The sequence below is a fragment of the Lissotriton vulgaris genome, chromosome 5 (assembly GCF_964263255.1).
Source record: "Lissotriton vulgaris chromosome 5, aLisVul1.2, whole genome shotgun sequence".
Lineage (NCBI taxonomy): Eukaryota > Metazoa > Chordata > Amphibia > Caudata > Salamandridae > Lissotriton > Lissotriton vulgaris.
In genome coordinates this window covers 1,259,308,290-1,259,330,796 of record NC_141693.1, presented here as the reverse complement: position 1 = coordinate 1,259,330,796, position 22,507 = coordinate 1,259,308,290, and positions in this window count along the sequence as shown.

Sequence of the window (22,507 nt, the reverse complement as noted above, 5' to 3'; positions counted from 1 at the left end):
AGGAAAAAAACAATGATCTCCAAGAAAATCCTGAGGAATAAAACCTCTGGAGGTATAAATATTCCAGACTACTCCTGTTATCAAAGAGCTTACCAGATTGCTCAGGTCATGTAGTGACTAAAACCACAGGAACCAAACCCTCCTCCATGGCTTAGTATTGAGTCTAACCTCACCACACCACTGCGCCTGAGCTCCACCCTTACAGTCCACAATATCTTGAAACTCTTACTCGAACACTGTAGCCAAATTGTAATGGATACTATAACATCACTTCTCCTCCTTGAGAAACGCTTAAAAAATCGAACACATGGCTTTACCCCTGGCTTCCCTGTGGTATAACTGCCTGATTAAACTAGATGGAAAAACACTATTTTCGAATACATGTGTTCAAAAATGTATAAATGCCTTACTTAGTCTAGGACCATGTGCTAGTCCGGTCCCCTTTTCCATCCTACAAATGAACTACGATCTAACTAATATTGACTTTTACTAATTTACACAACCGAAAAAGTGTATTGCACAAACTGAAACAACATCATGAACCAGACCTCCCTGCGCTGTTAGGCACCCTTAAAAGAATAGGTCATACTGCTTCCGACCTCTATAAACTTCTTGATACACATACCGGACAGGATCTGAGATTATTTAACAGGAAATGGGAACCACATTCCCGATCGCAGGGCACTCCCCTCATTGACAAAAACAACAATGCGTGAGATCTGGAACTCCCCTTTCGAAGATTAAATCACCCCTGCCCTTGCACAATCCAGATTCTGGTCTATTCACAACATATACTGGACTCCCAACTAGACTACACAAACTTGGGTTGAGGACTCAATCACATGCTGGCAATGTAAGAAAGGCCCTGGGGACCTTCTACACATGCGTTTTACTGTAAAATGACATCTCCAATCTGCTTTTTAACAACTGCCCCCAGAACTACATGCCAATCCCCTCGTGACAGAATTTGACACTTCCACCTCTTACTTTTTTTTATCTGTTTATTGGCATTTTATGAACAGGTAATACATCTTAAGTAAACATTTCCAATAATTATCATTCCATTTTGGCACTTAACATGCAGCACACAAGTCCAGTAATTTGCAATCTATACACATATCAACATCCAGCAATTGCTGGGTACAAGGGCTCCCGCTGGTGTGGCGATGTTACTCCCACTGAGATCAATGATGATAGCGGTTGTACCAGCGCGTATGTCTTCGTGTTTGTGTGTCTTATAGAAAATATTGTGCTGTCCCGTGTCGAGAATAGTATGTCCGGGTGGGAAGTGTCATGTTGGCATGCATTGCTCTTATAATAGACTTTCAGGGTGCTGGGAACAGACAATACAAATACTAATAAAAAAATAAGGAAAAGAAAGAAACAAACTAAATGAAAGTTTGAGAATAACAATAGTTCAGGTGGTAGGCGATATGCGAGACTTAGGGGCACGTGGGTATGCGGGGGTCATCTCTTAATTCAGGTGCACCGATTAAGTGACGCACCAAGTGCAATTGTGCATTGTCATGGTATTGTACTTTTGGGGGGAGGAGGGAGGAACAGGGGTTTCACTGTCCTCTTCGGAGCAATTAGTGTGTCTTGGGTGTTCCCAGATGTGCAGGGCGTCTTTCCACAGGTCGGAAATCAGGTGCAGGCACAGCCCTTCAACTCTTCTGTATGCAATGCCCTGCCTTCAGCTCCAGACCACTTAGTCACCCCCTGCACCCAGATGTTAATCTGTGGCCTCAATGACTGTTTCCATGTCACTGCAATACATCTCGGTGCCAACGCCAACGGCAGGTCCTTAAACCGGTAGCCTACTTTCCGTTTTTGGCACACTTGGGCATAGTCCAAGTAAGCATGCTGCAGCTTTTAATGCTGAAGCCCGCAGTGTAGAGTCAATGTAGGGCAGAGGTATTCAAACTTTTCCAGGTTGAGCCCCCCAGCTGAATTCCCCCAGATGTTGGGCCCCCCCACCACCCGACCGAAACCTCGGGAATCCAGCACACCACATGATCGACTGCAACGCGCATACCACGGGTCATATCCGGCAAACAATGCTCAACACAACAAGAGTGCCTAGCAAACTGCAGGCCTGTGAGTGGGTGTGGCGAAACGACAGAGGCGTACCACACAGCTCAAAACACAATCCTCCAAGGCAAAGGAAGTCATCACAACCCTCCCCATCCATCATGTACACCTTGTCATCCACCAACTCCCCCACCATTCATTCCTTCCCTCCATCTGTGCTCCATCCACATCCAAACCCCTTCAACCACTTGCAAACCCATCCACCATCCATCCCTCCATCCATCATCTCACCCATCCATCCCCTCACCCATCCATCATCCCTTCACCAAATCCATCCCCTCACCAATCCATCCACTCTTCTATCCACCCATCCATCCACCCACTCATCCATCCAACCACTCACCCCTTCACCCAAGCTATCCTCCCACTCATCCATCCACTCCTCCATTCATCCATCCACTCCTCCATTCATCCATCCACTCTTCCACCCATCCATCCACTCCTCCACCCATCCATCCACTCACTCATCCATCCAACCACCCACCCTCTCACCCATCCAGCCATCCCCCCACCCACTCATCCATCCACCCAGTCACTCATCCATCCAGCCACTCACTCCCTCACTCATCCATCCACCCACCCATCCATCCCTCCTGCTCTCCACCCTCCCCCCACTCATGCATGCACTCTCTCACCCATCCATCTCCATGCTCCTCTCCTCCCCCATCTATGCACACACCTGCCCATCCACTCTGCCAATCATTCATCCATGTCCTCACTCATCCATCCATCCATCCTCCCCCTCTCTCTCCATTCCCCCTCACCCAGCCACCCATCCCTCCATCCACCCTTCACCCATCCACCCACTCATCCATCCACTCATCCATCCACTCATCCACTCATGAATCCATCCATTGACCTCTCACCCACTCCTTCACTCCTCCATCCATCCCCCCATCCATCTACCCTCCTCAATCACCCATCCATCCCCACATCCACCCCTTCACTCATCCATCCGTTCATTCATTCACCCCTTCACCTATCAATACATCAATCCATCCATCCATCACCTCTCTCATACATCCATCCACCGACTCGTCAAGCATCCACCCCCCCATCGATCCTTCCACTATTTCACTGATCCATCCATCCCTCCACCCATCCATCTACCCTTCCAACCATACACACATACATCCACTCCCATCCATCCATCCCTCCACTCATGCATCCATCCTCTCTCCCTCCATCCATCCACCCCTTCACCCATCCATCCATCCTCTCACTCATCCATCCACCCCCCCACCCATACATCCACCATGTCACCCACATATCCACCATTCCACCCATCACTCCACCCATACATCCACCACTCCACCCATCCATCTATTCACCCACATGGCAACATAACGGGCGTCTGGTGGCCGGCTCCACCCGACATCCCTCACACATTTGATGATTCAAATTCGAATCTGCAGACCAACATCCCTAAACACAGACACTTCGGTGCCCCACACAAAGATCCTCATGAGTTGATGACCGCAGACAGACCAGAGCCCACCTTCCCGATCCATGGCCCAAACCCGGATTGCAACCTCTCCCTCCCTTCCCAAAATAACTGAAGGACTCCCGCCCCCAACCCCTCCCCCTCACTCCCACCTCCCTTGAAAGGCTGGGGCCCTGGGCCAGAGCCCACCCCGCTTGTGCCTCAAACCCTCTAGGGCAGTGGTTCCCAAACTTTTTCAACCAGCGGCTCCCTTGACATATGGGCCTTTGGCTGCGGCTCCCCACTATGTTACATTTTTTTGGCGGGTGCGGTGATACATATCCGGCCTCTGGAGTACTTTCATTTTTCTCTCTGAAAATTATTGGGATGAAGGTATTATAATCATAGATGTTATCCCCGGTATACTATGTCAGTAAAACCGAATGACCCACAGTGCAAAGAGATGTCAAAAAGTCACTGCTGTTAAATATGACAGAGATCTTCCAGATCAAGGAAAGGAAATTGATTTTACTTTAAATACCACTAGTATATGTAAAAGCAGCTTTCCTACAATCAACAGGGTTTCAAAACATGCTGTGCTTTTGCATAAAGATGGCATGGAAAAACAGGCTAAATGTAGAGAAAGATGTGGTAGATAGATTTTGTAAATACAGTGCATAATGACACAAAGAGAGACTAATTCAAAGTTAGTAAAAAAGTGGTTGATGAAAAAGGTGGGACAGGATGTGCAAAAAATGAAGAATGCGAGGGTGGATTGTGTAAGATGATTGGGTGAATTTAAAGTCAGGATGAGTAGGGAAAGGATTATCATAGTTCAAGGTCATTATAAAATAGTAGGGATGAGACAATTACTTGGAATTGGAAATGCGCAGAAGGAAAATGGGAATGAGGGTGCAGTTATGAAAATGAAAGAAGATAATTGTATTAAGGTCGCATAGCTGAAGGACTTCGATTGCAAGGGAGGTGTAAGGGAGGCACCAAGGTCGAACATTGTGTTGGAGATTATGGAGCAGAGAATGCTGAAGCAGTGTTCAGTGGTATGTAGAGAGTTACATCAAATGGGTGCAGCCTGACACTATGTGCTTGCTTCTCAAAGTTTTTGTTTCAGAAAAGGAACAAAGAAAGGGCTTACTATAAAATTGAGTGAAAGTGCCTGACTTTCAACGGACTTCTTGAGGAAAGCCCCTCTGCTCTTCTGGCCACATACTTTTTGCCTAAATCTCACAATATTGTTTCAATAGTTACTAGGTAACTTAAGCCACAGAAGCTAGCACCGTCACCTCTCTGAGTGCCAGAGGTAGAGGAGTCTCAGAGCAGTTCTGCACTCACCTCTGCAGGTAGAGAGGTAAACCCGCTCTCGTTTTTTACCTGCATATTCAGAGAGAGTTTATTGGCGCCTCTGTCCCCGCTCTGTCTGTTCTCCTCTCAAGTTCTCTGTATAGCACACTCTGCTGATCCTCACGGGACAAACACTTCAATTTCATCAAATCAACCTGGTGTTCTTTTCACGTCTCCTGCTCCACGTGTCATCAGGGTGCCGTCTCGTGCCTCCTATCACTTCTAAATACGGTATGCCTTTATCTACAAGTCTTTTGTACACACTTTAGCCTAATCGTAGAACTATAAATTACAATACATGCTTCTGTTCTTTTTCCGAAAACTATCTTGGTGTGCATTTGTTCACGGCGCCCCTGGCTTGCATTCACGGCGCACAGATTGGGAATCGCTGCTCTAGGGAAACCTTCTCTGTAAATGTAAATGTATGTAAATGTAAATGTATAGGCATTTATATAGCGCACTACTTACCCGTAGGGTCCCAAGGCGCTTCGACCGCTGCGAAACCCTTCCTGGCTTCCCTGAGAGATGGTCCCTTAATGGGTATCTCCAGGGTGAGACCAGGCATCCCCGCCGGTCTGGTGGGGCCGTTAGTGAAGATGAGGCAAGCTAATGCCCAGAGTTGCCGAGTGTGATGCCGAGTGTGATCGCTGATCAGAGTGGGCACCGAGGCAAGAGAATTATCGAGTCCGCTGACCCTGGTCCAGAAACCTGCCGCGCCGGGAATCGAACCCTGGTCCCGGGCCGTCCTCTGCTCTCGGGTCTGCCGCCTCTAACCAGTGAGCCACACTACTTCACTCGACTTCCCTTCTGGGAAGAGCTAACTCTCCCAGGAGGGGGCCAATTCACGGAGTCGACAGCTTCAGCTGCAGTGGGAGGCAAGGGGTCTCCTCTGCTAAAGCTGAAAGCGTGTCTGTTTGTTTGCTTTCGTTTTTAGCATAGGAGACTCCTTGCCTGCACTGCAGCCGAAGCTGTCGACTCCATGAATTGGCCCCCTCCTGGGAGAATCACCCAGACAAAGGAACGGGCACAAAGGGAAGATCGGAGTGGAGCACGCGCCCCCCCCTGGGATGGTGCCACGCCGCCCCAGGGGGCCGCGCCCCACAGTTTGAAGAACCCTGATGTAGGGTAATGTAGGATATGAGCAGGAAGTTAAATTGGATGTACTTAAGTCGAGTGATATGTGAAATGTTCTTGGGTATACCAACACCCTGCTCCACTCTGAGACCGTGAAGCTTCTATCTGGGAGCCTTTCCCATTTCTCCCTTAAGTGCAAGAGCGGGGTCAGAGAAGCGCCCAATAGTGATCTATAGAACCATTTGATTTGGTGACCTGCCGTTCCCAGGGTGACTAGACAGTGCAGTACTACATGGGTCCCTGGCTCCTCCCAAGCCATTCCCCACAGTTTCCAAACGCCCGGACCAGCACCTCATATACACGGAATTGCCCTGATGGGAGTCCATACCGCTCAACCAGCTCTGCAAATGGGAATAGGGTTCTGTCTAAGTAGCAGTCCCCCGTGGTTTCAATCCTAACCTCGGTGCAGGCCACCAGCTGCTCCATCGTTAAAATCAACTGAGGCTCTTCGTAAGGCAACCCCACTAGTGGTAGCACCGGGTAATATTGTGGAGCATCCGGCAGTCTGAACATGCAACATTTCCTGCACTGTGGGGTGGTAGTCTGCAGGGTTGTACTATAGGGGACATTAGTCACCTGGCAGAGAAGTTTTGCTAGCAGCAGGTGGGGGTGCTGGTCCGGCTCCATAAGGAAGGTTCCCTCCCGGTATACACCCTCCAGCCATTGGGACACCCACTGTAGCTTAGTAGCTAATTGATAGAATTCGAAATCTGGCACCCCCAGACCCCACCCCCTCATAGGGCCCTCAAAGTCTGTAGAGACACTCGCCATCTCCCAGTGCTGTGCAGTATCACGTATTGTGGGGAGATATTCTTATCCATCCTGACCTGCGCCTTGTGGCGAGCATACAACAGCTGAACCCACTTCATCCATCCCGGTCCAAATCCTAGTCTCCCATAACCTCAAATAGGTAGGCCCAGCTCACAGTATCAAATGCCTTCTCAATGTCGACTGAGAGGAGTGCAGCCCGTGGTAGAGACCTTGATTCCTGATGATAAAGAACTGAGTACCGGCTCTGTAAGTTATATGAGGTGTTACGCGAAAGGGCAAACTCATTTTGGTCCGGGTTTTTTTCGGCCTCACATGTGTGGAAGTAGCCGGGATGCCAAGATTTTACTCAATCTCTTGAAATCTGTGTTGAGCATGGATAAGGGTATAAAATCCCTCACTCCAGCATCCGTGCCAGGCGCCTTGGGGAGGGGAACCACAGTGGCATTCTGCGTGGAGTCTGGCAGGTGACCCAACTCTAAAGCTTCAACATGTATGGTGACCAGGTGTGGGGCCAGTTCTGTGATGTACTTTACGCAAAACTCAGCCGGGAGGCCATCAGAACCAACAATCTTACTGCTGGCCAGTGATGTGATGGCCCCTCTGACTTCCTGGATGGGTATAGAACCATCCAACTCCTCTGCAGTCTGCTCATCTATGGTACTGAGGGGCAGTGGGCCAGGAATGCTTGAAGATACATCTGGGGGTCTCCTGTGCGGCAGAATATAATGATTCAAAGTAGCTCTGAAACTCCAGGTCGAATTCAGATGTACCTGTATCAGTCAGTATATGGGTGATGGGTGCGCCCCGGGTTTCCGGACTAATTAATCACGCTATCAGGCGACCCGCTCTCCCCTCCCTTACACCTCCTACTTGCAGAACGCCTCCTCTCCTTAAGCACCAAAACTGTTCTCTCTGACTGGAAATCCACAACCTCCAGTGCCTTTGGCATATGGTGGAATATACTATGCTCTGATAGATGAGCTGATAACATTTTGTACTCTAAATTCCATGGCCCCTCCTGCCCTCAATGGCTTTGGGATGCTTTTGACAAATACCTACCGAAGAATAAGCTGTCATAAAGACCCCCATCATGCATCCATATCTTCTTCACGTGGGGTAATATATATACCTAATCTATCCTATATTCTGAACTTACCTTAGACCCAACTCACCTCTGCTCAGCATAGCAGTACCCTCATTTCTTCTCTTCCCATTCCCTACCCTCTTCTCTCTCTCTCTCTCTCTCTCTCTCTCTCTCTCTCTCTCTCTCTCTCTCTCTCTCTCTCTCTCTCTCTCTCTCTCTCTCTCTCTCTCTCTCTCTCTCTCTCTCTCTCTCCACTCTTCTTCAAGTGGGGTAATATATATACCTAACCTATCCTATAATCTGAATTTACCTTAGACCCAACTCACCTCAGCATAGCAGTGCCCTTATTTCTTCTCTTCCCATTCCCATTGCCTCCCCTCTCTTATCTCTCTCTCTCTCTCCCGCTCTTCTTCTCATGAGCCAGAGACCTGGTTTGCGGTCACTCTATTCCAACTGTTTCAATTGTGATTGACTTAATCCACCATTTACGAGTTGTATCTCCATACCTGCTTTGAAATAACATTCATCTGGTTTTTGCATCCACTCTTTTTTATGTTCATACCATATCATGCTATGGAGATAAATTTCTAGTTCCTTGTCTTCTAGGACGCTTGGAGTGTACGGCTCCTCTTGTACAGAAGAACAACTATCTGATAAAAAAAGATGTGTGAAGAGGGAGGTGCAAGTACTGGATTATCTTCCCATCAGAGTTTGTATGGGACTAGTGATTCCCAAGCAGCATCCTTGTGCCTGGCGCCTCCCCTTGGCATAGGCCATGGGGCCTGGGATCGAGGTGAATGAATGTTGTTACTTGTTTGAAAGAGCCTTGTCTAATAGACCACTAGAGAATCCATCACTATATATTGCTTCTCACTGTAAATTACTACTGGGACGCCATTACGTTTTTCCTAGGAGGCAATCTCTGGGATATTGATATTCCAAGCTACAGGGCCAATATCGAATATCACGCCCGCAGTAAATCTTACCGGTGGTGATTAATAATGGTGTTAAAGCGGAAAAACGGAGATCACACAACTATAAAAGAACGCAGAAAAAAGATTTAATCCGAGAATTCCAGCCATCCTTACTTTGCGCAGCATGACCCGCTACCCTGTTAGATGCAAACATGTGTATACTTGCCTGAATACGTACTCAATATGGACCGCTAGCATCAAGCCGTTTATAAAATGCAATAAGGGCCAGCGCCCGTGTGCTGCGGAGACTGGGACAACTGAAACAAAGCGGTCACATAAAAGCAGCACCTGGGGAAACCGACAACAAAACATTGTTCATGCATTCAAGGGTGCCCTCGAAAGTAACTAACAAAGCAAACTATGTAACATTAGTAAGCTATAAGCGACAAAACAAGAGACACCTGCTGAGGCTTATGAGTGTGGGGCAGTGTAAACATCACCACGATTATCCAAACAGCAGCTGTTGTTATTCACCCACGGCAACACATCCCATCATATAACGCAAACACAAGTGAATGTGTGCTACATGTCAGCTGCCGAGCCCACCTGATTGCATGAAATGCAAGCACCAATTAAGTCATCAGAACACGATTGAGGAAACAGTAACAATCATCAGTTAACATGAGTTAAATGCCCAAATCCTCACAGACATTGCAGGTCCTGAAGACACACGGCTTCCTTCCCACAGTAAGGACATTTTTGATCCTGGGACTAGCTGTCAACCTCCAAACGTTCCCCTTGCTCATACCCTCCCACGTTACAGCTTCTTAACAATAGAGCCGACCCCCTACCAGATGAGCAAAACAATACATTCTCTTCTTTTCAGCCCATAATGTGCCAAATGTCTTTGCACAACGACATTTTACTTTTCAAAGTGAGGCAGATGCAACTTATTAGATCTGTCATCCTTAGGGTGGTCTTCCCTAAAACATCTTGCCTGCTTAACTCCATTTTTGCTGTATCTTTTTGTTGTCCATAGAACTCTGAGCACGTTACCGCTTCTGAGCAGTGCTGAAGTGCATTTGCTTCTCCCCTAAACATGGCGATATTCATGTATACATGACTGGCATATTTAGTTTACCTGTAAATCCTTTATGAAGTGGTATACCATATACTCAGGGCCTGTAATCTAAATGCTACTAGTGGGCCTGCAGCAGTGGTTGTGCCACCCACACAATTGGCTTTTCAAACCTGTCTCAGGCTTGCCATTGAAGCCATCTGTGTGCAGTGTTCTTCCACTTCGACTTGGCATTTAAAACCACTTGCCAAGCCTTAAACTCCTCTTTTGTTACACACACCATCCCTTAGGTAGCCCTCAGTAAATCATGTAAATGATAGGTAGGACATGCACTTGTAAGTTTTACGTGTCATGGTAATGACAAACAGCTATATTCGTTTTTCACTACTGGGAAGCCTGCGGATCTCATAGGCTAGCATTTGGATTTTTTAAAAATACTATCAGGGCGGGCTAAACCTCCGTGAAGACTCAGTGGTATGAGGGAGGTCTTATATGAAGCTACTGGAGAAGAGCGGGAGCTAGATAATTTGAAAATACCTTAAGGTTCCTCAGTTATCACCTTCTTCATGAGGACTCTAGGTAAATTAGAAACACTTCTTTTGACAGGTATCATAGAGTACAATGGCTCAGGCCCGTCTCTTAGTTGCCAACATGTTTCTGCCCTCAATGGTTAGCCTAATAGGTCTGGGGCATTCACCAGGGCTAGTAGATCCCAATAGTGTTAGCCTAAGTGTCAAGTGGATTCACGATGGTGCTGCAAGTGCAACCTACAGTAAGTATACCCAGGTGAGTCCTACCTGGGATTCTAATTTCCTGGACTCCGATGATAACCTATTTTGGGGGGATCAAAAGACAAGACATTTGTGCATATGTGCATTTCAAACCGGGATTCAATATAGGAACCTGTCATGCAATTAATGTCAGGGAGGGAGTGAATCTATCAGATGCCTTCCCAAGGTTTGTCTATCCCAAAAAGATGCCACCCAACACATGCAAGAACAGAAGGTGACATTGACTAATTTCTAAAGTCAATTAGTGTAGTGGGTACCCACAAAGGTGATAGGTGCAGCTAACTTCACATGCACACATCAAAGACGTATTAACATTTAACATGTGTTTTCAAAAAGAAAAGGTAAGATTTCTCTGTAGATATTTATAGCGCCTACATTACTTAGTATAGGCAATGTACAGTATTTGTAGATCGTACACTTTACCATAGGCTTTAGGGGACACCGGTAGGCTGGTCAGGGAGTCGGTGGTAACCTTTGCTGTCACAATCTGAGGAGTCATAAGTGGGGGAGACACAAAGTACAAGAGAAAAGAAAGACATACTTACAATCTTATAAGGGGAAGAAATGTCCGGCTGAAGGTTACTTAGTGTTGCATCTGCTCACAAACCCGTTTCTCACAGTGAGGCAGTACGTGCCTAGTTGGACCGGCTATTTTATTAATACATGACTCACTTGTGCATTATGCCAAAATAGTCACTTGGGACGTGTCGGATAAAAAGGCATCTCAATCTTAGTGCTTGCGTACAAAAGCAATCAAGATACCCAAAAGTCATAGAATGCATGCTAATAGAACAAACCAATCATTCCAAGCATGGATTTTATATTATTGGACCATTCACTTACTGCACAAGGGAGATGATACAGAAGTCATTCATTACATCAGTATGCCAAGCTTGTACCGTCCTGACCAATCGTATATCACCAGTAATTTACTGTTAGTAGCCCTAATGATTAAATAAGCACCATCTCAGACAATGCACATACCCTTTTAACGGTACACCAATTGCCCAAGCACAATTCATGTATAGAGAAGCAGTCTCAAAATGTTCCGCATTCAAGACTTTTAGTTCACTGACAAAAAACCAATGAAATCGGTTCCCATTTTTTTGGTTAAAGTTCAGCTGCCGTGGAAGCCTTTCAAGCTATAGATGCTCGAAGGCGAATGAACATGGAACAGAAACAAGCTCCCCCGGGGGCCCGCCCAATACTCCTTACTTCATCAAAAGGATCACCACTTATATGAACATGGCATACTCTACTTCGTGCTGATGGTACCTTGGTCCTCAAGAGCGGAGTCACTAAAGAGCTTCCTGGTATGTGACGGACAGACGTGAACGCCCAGCTGACGCCGGAAATGGCGTCGCTTTGCCTAAAGGTCACCAGGTGTTCCTGCAAAATGTAGTGGTCACCAGGTGTACATGAAGGAACTGCTTTCTCCTTTGCTGAGCTGCCCTGCTACCTGTTGATCTCTGCCCTGCTAAGGCCAAGGACTGGACCCATCTCACTTGAACCCAGAGTAACTTCAAGGGCTTGCTGGTTTGCTCCTTTTCTGAAGTCTTATCACCATCCAAGACTTCCTTCAACTCTGTAGCAGCACCTGGACTATGCCATCTGTGTGTCCTGCCCTGTCATGTGATGCCAATCCAGTTCCTGGCTCTTGAAAGATGATTGTTGCTGTCCAGAAGCATCAAAATCGACAGAGTGAGCACTTTGTATCGATTAGAACTGACTCTTTGCCCTTTGACGCAGAACCAGGAGCGGATCAACAACATTGTTATGTTAATGTTATGTTAATGGGCATTTGTTGAGCGCACTGTCACCGTGAGTTTCCTGGCGCTGATAGGACACTGAGACTGAACACAAGGGATTTTATTGGGGATGTGAGAAGAGCAGAGTTTTTAGAGACTTCCTAAATGATACAAGGGAGTAAGAGGATTTATGTGAGAGTGGGAAAGAGTTCCATAATTTGGGGGCCAGGTGAGAGAAACTGCGGCCGCCTAATTTGGTAAGTTTGAACCGGGGAGTGACTAGAAGCTGGAGGTGAGTAGACCTCAGAGTTCGGGAGGGGCAGTAGGGGGTAACCAGGGACTTCAGGAAAGCTGGAGAGGGACCAGTCAAGGCTTTAAAGACCAGGCAGCCGACCTTAAAGGCTATTCTTTCACTGACTGGTAGCCAATGTAATTGATGTAGTAAAGGTTTGGCCGACTGCCATCTGGGGATTTTAAATGCCAGTCTGGCAGCCTGGTTTTGAATGACCTGTAGCCTAGACAGCAGGGGTTTAGAAAGGCCGAGATACAGAGAATTAGAAAAGTCCAGACGAGACATCACCAATGCTATTAAAACTTGTAGCAGAGCTTCAGGGGTCAAGAGGTGGGCGGCTTTCCGTATTCTGTGTAGTTGGAACATGCAGGAAGATTTTATGGCGCTCACCTGGGCCTTAAGAGTGAGCTCAGAGTCAATAATGAAGCCGAGACTCTTTACGCAGCCAGGAGGGGGAAGAGATGGACCAAGCTCAGATGGCCAATATTGTGGGCCCCAATGGGAAACGCTTCTCCCAGGGAGGAGGAGCTCAGTTTTCCCAGGGTTGAGCTTTAGTTGATTTTGGTTCATCCAATGCTGGATGTGTATCATGACCGCCTTGAAGTTGGTGACGGCGTCAGGGGAGGAGAGGGGAAAAATAATTTGTAAATCGTCCATATAATTGAATACGGTGACGTCCCAGCTGCCCAGGGAGTGGATGAGAGGCTGAAGGTACAAATTAAAAAGGAGGGGGGAGAGGGAAGAACCCTGGGGAACCCCGCAAGATGGAGGTGCACTGGTGGCGCCATTGTCTCGATGGACTGCATTGCTCGACAACGACAGACAGTGTGGCTTGACGCCGACACAGTGCCTGCATAGTAAATAGGTTCTTCATTGCCTGCATGAATCGGTGCATATGCATCGAGACAACAACATTGACGCTTGCTCCATCTAAAGTACTTTCTCAGCAGGATGTGAGTGAGCCCTGTAGCAAGCCTGTCCTCCATCATGGATGTATCAAAAAAGGGGGAGAAGGAGGGTACAGCTAGGTTCAACCTCCTAAGTTTTAAAGTATAGTACAAAAATCCACATATGGTATCACAATACAGCGAGAGAGAAGCTTTGAACAAAACTAGAGAAGAATTAGTACAGAAAATAAATCAGTTGAATTAAAATACAGAAGCTTTGACAGTGCTAGTGACAATTGGTCCTGTGATCCTATTGTATGAAGATAAAAAGAGTAGTCTGTAACAGTTCCTTTAAGTAATTTTAGAAAAGAGATAGTGATGTCTGATGATCAAGCCAGTGATCATGATTCAGTTATTTCATTAATAGATCTTTCAATTATGGAACCTTGACCAGAAATGGCGAAAGAAAAGGTGTCTACAAGTCCTAGTGTTCAACGAGGGTTACTCCTGAGGACTTAGAGAGATGGGCGCAGGATATATAAAAATGAAATTTACAACCAAAGGTTTTAGATATTAGCAGATTGAAAGTAGATTTAAAAGAAATGATAGCTGGTAATGTAAGTACCGAAAGACTGAATATTTATAGTGAAGAAGAACCGTTGTTTTCGTGGAAGAGCATAACGAGAAGAGCAAAGATTTTTTATGAAAAGTGAACAGAAGTTGCTTCGGAGATTAGAATAGACATAGAAAGATCGAAGTTGTTGCAGAAACCATATCGAGTGGAGTTTACTGAAAAGGATTTAGAAAGTATAAATACTTCTGGTAAAAATTTACAGATAAAAGAATTGAACATTTTGAGAAAATGGGAAGACATTGATAAATGGAGAACTAGATGGACAAAGAAGAAAGAGGAAGCACAAGCTAAAGAAGCATTGTCTGCATTTCCAATGAGAGAATCAGAAAAGGTTGAAAGGGTATGTCCAATGAGGGAAGTACCTTTAGGTGGATATGTTCATGTTCCTTGGAGTAGACAGGATATTTTGTCATTTACAAATGATTTCCCTAGGTTGAGAGAAAAAACAGTTGAATGGTACAAACAGGTGGAAACATTTGTGAAAGTTTCAAAGGTTCTGTTGAAGGATTTAGATGGTTTATTTGATATTGTGGATCCTGCTGATTTATGAATGGAGTGTAAGATTACGGTTGATTGGCTGAGTGAAGAGTATCCGAGGGATTCCAAAACAGGAGTTCCATCAGAAGAGGGAATGAACTAGTATCACCAAGTAATAACTTTTTTGAACGGGAAAATTCTGCCCAAAGAGACTGATTGGGTTAAGATAGATAGAACAACTCAGGAGCAAAAAGAATCCATACATGCATACTATGAAAGCCTGTTACGTGTCTTCAAGCAGTATAGTGGATTTGTAAACATTAGTGATTAGGATATGGGACATTTTGCATATAGGTTTGTGTATGGTCTGAAAACAGAGATTAGTCAGATGATTCAACAGCACATGTTGTGCTGGCAAACTAAGTCAATAGATGAAATATTAAAATATGCAAAGTATTGCGAAAACAACATTGAGGCAAAACATAGAAAGCTAAGAGAGAAAATGATGTGGGCACAGGTGAAATTGGCAGAACAGCAGGAAGCTAAATAATGATATGAAAGATCAGAATCAAAGTGAACAAGTGTCAAGTGGTGGTAAAGGACGAATGAATAGAGAGGAAGCAAGGAAGAAATTTCATTGTCATGCATGCAGAAAACTTGGACATTGGAAGAACGAGTGTAAGGTTGTCCAGTGTGATAAATGGCCAATTTATTGCAGATTGCAGATGCAGAATGAAGTGGCTGCGAAACAGCAACAGCAGCAGCAGCAGCAGGTAGTTACTCCACAATATCTGTTGCCACAATCTCCTATGCCAAACCATGTGAACATTAAAAAATACAGTGCTAACACAGGATTTCAAGGAGAAATTGGTAAGAATAACTCTGTGGTTTCATACTGTTTTTTGTAGAATGATGACGAATCAGACTGTGCAATGACGGGGCCTGAGAGGGGAGGAAGATGAGTGTGTGCTTGGCGCATCCTTGCCGGTAGCTCAGACAGGTCCATTTTTTGATGGGAGAGTTGAAGGTAGTGACATCACTTTTCTATTGGACACTGGTGCTACCCTGTCTACTGTGAGAACAGCAGACATCCCAAACCTACCCCTCTCGGGAGAAAGTATCCAAGTTGTAGGAGTGTCAAATAAACAGATTAGAACCCCTGTTACAAACCCAATGGAAGTCCATATTGGAAACTTTAAAGACATGCATCGGTTTGTGGTGTGTGGTTCCAGTCGAGTGAATTTGTTAGGAAGAGATCTATTGTGCAAAAATGAATTTCACAATCTACTGTACGCCTGATGGTGTTGCTTACCAGAAACCTGAGGAAGACACTGTTTACAAAATGATGTTAGCTAAGCAAGGTACAAAAGTGGATGAAAGGTTTTCATTAGTAACTGAAAGTGAATTACCAGAAGAATTGAGAGACACCGTAAATCCAGAGCTGTTGGACTTTACAGGAAAGGATGTAGGGCTAATAGCGAATGTAGACCCTGTGAAAATAGTGGTGAAGGAAGGTGCAGGTTATCCAAACATAAACTGTCTAAAATTAGTCCAGAAGTTAAAGCAGGAGGTGCTCCAGTGAATTAACAAATGAGCAAGCAAGGAATTCTGAAAGAAATAGTACGGAGTCCTTGTAATTCACTAAATATGGGACTTAAAAAGCTTAGTGGCAAGTACAGAATAGTGCAAGTTTTGGGAAAGATGAATAAGATAGTAGTGCCTTGTTGTTCAGTGGTGCCAAAGCCAGCAGTGATCCTTTATCAAATCCCCTGGAATGCAAGTTGGTATACAGAAATTGATTTGTGCCAAGAATTCTTTTCTATACCTCTGCACTCGGATAGGCAGTATTTTTTCACCTTCCGGTTTGGAGATTGTGTGTAGGCATGGTGCCGAGTTCCTCAAGGGTACACAGAGAGTCCCTCAATGTTCAATCAAATCCTGAAAGAGTCATTAGTTATGCCCAAGAATTCAGTTCTGGTTCAGTACATTGATGACCTATTGGTGGCATCAAAGACACGCGAAGATTGTGTCACTGACACAATTGCATTAATGAACCATTTGGCTGAAGGAGGACGCAAGGTGTGTCCAGAAAAATTGCTGTTCTGTCAACAAGAAGTTAGATATTTAGGTCATAAAATAGAAAGAGGAGTTAGAAAAGTGACACTGGAAAGAATACAAATAATCAAACAAGTGCAAGTACCTCAGCCACATAAGGAGATGAGAATGTATCTGGGAGTGGTTGGGTACTGTATGCAGGGGATAAAGAGCTACTCCCTGCTAGTGAAACCATTGAAACAATTGACTCTGAAAAGAGCAAAAGATCCAATCAATTGGAATGACAAATGTTTGGAAGCATTTGTGAAGTTGCTAAATTGTCTGTGTGAGGCCCCTGCCTTTTAGGCATGCCTGATTATTCAAAATAATTTGTGCTGTTTTGTTGCGAGAGAAAATTTGGCACTTTCAGTTTTGACACACAGACATGGATTGAGCTGACGTCCAGTGGCATAATTCTCTGCCACCTTGGATCCAGTTGCATCAGAATTACCCGGCTGCTTAAAAGCAGTAGCTGCTACTGGTTTGAGTCTGGAGAAAAGTGAGTCAATTGTGATGAACATCTTGTAAAAGTATATATTCCACACTCAGTTGAGATTCTTTTGACAAGAATGCGAACACAGCACCTCACTCCTAGTTGGCTGACAAAGTATGAAAGAGGGATTTTGGGAGCAGAAAATGTGACAGTGATAAGATGTGCAGTAAAGAATTCTGCCACATTCTTGCCAGATCCATGTTGTGAGGAAGTGAAAGATAAGATTGATCATGATTGTCTGGATGTGACTAAATTATGTACTAAGCCCCGTCCTGATATAAAAGAAACTCCCTTGAAGGAATCTGGTCATGAATTGTTCGAGAATGGGTCATGCCTAAGAACGGAAGAAGGAGGGTTAAGTGCTGCATATGCTGTATGCAAAATAACAGGGATCATTGAAGCATCCTGTTTACCGGGAGTCAAGTCTATACAAGTAGCTGAATTGGTGGCCTTACAAAGGCATGCAAAATTGGGAAACATCTGAAAATAACAATATTTACGGATAGTCAATATGGTTTTGGGGTTGTGCATGACTTTGGCCAGCTCTGGATGCAGAGGGGATTTCTGACTTCTTCAGGATTTGCTATCAGAAATAGTAAACATTTAAAAGATTTGTTGGAAGCATTACAATTGCCAAAAGAAATAGCAGTGGTCAAATGTGCTGCACAGCAGTCAGGAAATGACTATGTGACGGCGGGCAGTAGCTATGCTGACCAAATTGCTCAGTACTGCGCGAAAAGTACAATGGCAATTAACAGAAAAGTGGAAACAGGTGAAACCAGCTGCCAACTTATGTTTTTCCCAGTTCCAGAAACATGAGATGAGGTCAGACAGTTGCAGGAAGAAGTTGAGGAAAACAAAAAGGAAATCTGGATGAAGTCAGGTTGTACAAAAAGGGCAGAAGATGAAGTGTGGGTGTACATAGATGGCAGACCAGTCATGCCGGATTGCTTACTCCCTCAAATGGCAAGAGTATACCATGGGACAACACATATTGGCAGTGATACAATGATCAGACTATTTAGACAAAGTTGGTACAATCCTAAGTTTAGGTTCGTCGCAGAAAGTCTTTGCCGAAGATGCTTGATTAGTCAGCAGCAAAACTAAGGCAGGAAGACAGAGGTTCGTTGGGGAAAGATTGGAAAGGCAGAAGGACCCTTTACCAGACTGCAGTTAGACTTCATTGAGTTGCCTCTGTGCAATGGATTGTAGTATGTACTTGTCATAGTGAGCCTGTTCTCGAGATGGTTAGAGGCATACCCCACAAGAAGAAACAACAGTCTCGCAGTGGCTAAATTATTTTTGAGGGAATTGATACCTCATTTCGATTCTCCAGTTACTTTGAAATCAGATAGAGAACCTCATATTAACAATTAGATAATTTGATTAATCTGTGCTGCATTTGACATTGAACAAAAACTGCCCTGTGCTTATCATCCAGAGGCTTCTGGAATAGTTGAACAGCTACATGGCACAATCAATCATTTTAGCATTGTGTGCATTCACAATGCTAAAATGACCAGATGCGTTTCCTCTTGTATTGATGGGTCTCAGAAGTATTCCATATAGGAAAACAGGATTGAGTCCTCATGAAGTGATCATGGGAAGGGCAATGAGACAAGCATTTATTCCTGGAAATAAATTGATGAATATAACTGATGATCTGGTATTGGACTATTGCAAAGGATTGGCTAAAACGGTGTGTTCTAAATCTCATCAGGTTGGAGAAGATGCAGTTGCAAGGCAGTCAGACCAGGCGCATGATTTGAATCCTGGAGATTGGGTGTTAGTGAAGAAACACACAAGAAAATTGTGTCTCCAACCAAGTGGGATTACCCACATCAAATCATACTAGTCACTACCACAGCAGTGAAGTATGCAGCTTTACACAATTGAATTCATGCTAGCCATACCAGAAGAGCTCCGAGCCCATCTGATCAACAAGAGCAACCTCTGATTGAACAAGATGAGACATCAGAAACTGAAAGTTGTGAAAGCGAATAATCTAGAGTGATAGATTCTGAAAGAAAACTATGTGACGAACAGCCAAGTACAAGTCAGGAAGAGTGGATACCAGTGATTGAAATACCTGAAGCTGTTATCAAAACAAGAAGAACAAATACATTAGAGAGACAGGCAGGTAGAGAGGAAAAGACAGGGTAAGAAGAAATAAACAAAGCTATTTAGGAACCTGAGCAGGGTGAGGTAGAAGAAGAAGAACAAGTTCAGACAGAAGAAGAGCCATTTGAAATAAGACCTGAACAGGACCAAATAGATCTAGAAGAACAGGTTCAGGCAGAAGAAGAACAAAATACAATAAGACCTGAACAGGTGCAGGCAGAAGAAGATCCAAATACAGAAAATACAGAACAAAGACAATTAGAAAGGGAAGAAGAACAAGAACAGATTGTGCCCAGACAAAATGAAAATAAAAGAACTTTAAAAAACGACAAGGAAGGAGAAAGTGCAGTTCAGGTCTAAAGAGTTAGAAATTGTGATAATTCGCCGGGATGAGTTTAAATATTATGAGACTATTTAAGGAAGTCAGAGAGGCAACCAGAACAAGCAAATGAAGTTTCAAGTCAAAGTAAATCCAAACAGCTAATAGCAAAATTCATTTGAAGAAGTCCAAGACTGAGGATTCTGAACAGAAAATACAAGGCCCATGAGAGGACCTATGTAATTCTTGAGGAATTTGAACATTTACAGAGGAAGTACATGCTGCACAGATCAATGACAACAGATTAAGACCACCTTAGAAATGAAGAGACCACATTTTAATAAAGAAAGAAAAAATAGAGAAAATACATTTTCTCAGATTAAAATGGCAGAAGTTGAAGTTGCTGCACAACCGAAATGAAGTTTTAAACAAAAATGTCTTATGTTTTGCTTATGTAGTATTTCACTAGTAGTATTAGTATGGTTATTTTTAACAGTGGGAGTACCTTTATTAATGGAAACAAGTAACAAGAATAATACAAATACTAATGAGAAAGTAGATAGAATAAAGGGAACTAAAATAGAAATAGGGGTAGAAAATGAGATAAATTATAATCATAATGAATCAGACAATGATTTGTCTTTTAATGTGTTTACTAAGTTGTTATTTCAGTATGTTAATACAGTGGAGATTAGTGATAGTTATGTCTGTATGATGTTACCGTCATCCGTATCAGAAGGGGTGTCCTATCACCATATACCTTTAAAATATGGTGTGTCATTAAGCATTCTATCAAGTTTATTTTATGTAACCGGAAAGCTTTAGTATTTTTACTCAAACTTAGATGTAGTGTTTTCAGAACTACCTATTCGAAAGAATATGAATCCAGTACTTAGCAGTAAGGATGCACCATTTAAGGGTGAATTTTTCTTAGCAATGAGTTCAATAGATATAGCACAATCACACAGAGATAACCTAACATGTATATTACGTGAAGAAGAAAAGCAGTTTTTGAATTTAGTAGAAGAAAGGAGACAGGATTTAATAAAGTCTGCTGACGGAGGCAAGATGGCGGCTGCGACCTAGACCGCTGCGAGAGGCTCCACTGACCAGTACCCTGCAGTGAGGATTTGAGAGGTGCTGGCTATGCATACCAGTGGGAAATACCGGGCGCAGCAGCCTAACCAAATTCAAGTTTAACAGAATCGAGGATACATTGTACTGCTGTAGCAACAACGTAAAGCGACTTACTTTTGGTTTTCCGCGGCATTGAAAGCCGGATGGAGGCGCTCCGCACTGGGAACCCAGCAGGGCTCAGTACATTCAGCGGCAATCTTGGAGTTTCGATCTCGCCTGACTTTCCTGTCCTCTTTGATTGGCTTCGCTGTGTTGCGATTTGCTGGGCACACCCAAATTGTTGGAAACGCCGGTGCTCAGCACAGTGTGGGCAGCTCACTGGTCTGTCCTGTGATGGCAACTGGCTCTTCCTGCTTCCTGGCGAGGGATTTTTCCTGCCAAGTGAGCCTGCGGGACCACACAAAAAGAATGGCTCCAAAGAACGCTGCTTCTACAGCCGCCGCTGCAGCTTCCAAAACTCGAGCGGCGAAGCAGGCTCTACGCGACCGAGAGCTGGCGATGAAACGAGCCGGAGCACTGGGCTCGGACGGGACTCCCGGCTCCGGTTCTGGCTCTGAGACTATTCAAAATCCGGTGCCAGTGAAGCAAGTGAAATCCTCTAAATTACTGCCACCTACGCCCAGACCCGGTCCCTCGGTGGTCGATGTGCTCATGAAAGTGCCTGCCTCAATCTCCCCTCACCTGTCAAGGATTACAGCGCCGACGGCCGCTCAAACAACGATGGCGGATCCCTCCTCTCCCGGGCTGGAGTCTATAGGTGAGACGGGGGAAATATCAGGAGGTCGCGCTCTCGAGCCTAGTCAGGAGGGAGAGAGGCCAAGGAAACCTAACAATACTGTGCAGGTAAACAAGGAAGCGAATGTTGTAGCGGCAAACCTCCCTAATCAACTGCAAATTACAGATAAACAGCTAAATGTGACTTGTGAAGTTGCTGATTTACACGTATCACCCTGTGCCACTTCTGCCCCTATAACCACCTCTGCGGATGCTATTTCTAGCTCTATATCTGCTCAGTACCCGGCTCCTGAAGGTCCCAATACATTACCATCTCTAATAAATACTCTGACTTTGGCTAATGAGCCTGAACCTGAACACGATCCTGAAATCGAAACTGAGGTTAACATTGGAAATCTAACCAAACCCCAGCTGCAAAATAATGAACCTAAGGGGAAGATATCAAAGCCACGTAAGGAATGTAAGGATTACACTGTATCTGACTCATTGGATACAGATAGAGATCCCTCAGACTTCTATTCAATATCTGAAGGGGTCGACGATCTCAGATGGTCACACGATTCTGATTTGGAATCGGAGGTCAATACTGGCACTGGCACTGGCTCTGATACTAGTGCGACAGAGAGTGAGCACGACCCGGCCCGAGATGATTCGAGGGGAGGTAAGAGGACTGTACGGAGGAAGAAAAGGACCCACCATGGCGAATCGGGCTTACTGTGGGACTACTGTCCAACAACTGCGCCAGCTCTTAATTCTCAGGAGCATGCCTCTACATCTCAGCCCGAGCCATCTATCCCTGCAGATCAACAAAATGCTACACTGACTACAGCTATGGATACAGTGCTACAGGCAATCGCTTCCCACCAGGAACCACCCTCAAGGGATGGTCGAAGGGCACAATTAGCACTACATAAGGTACAGGGTG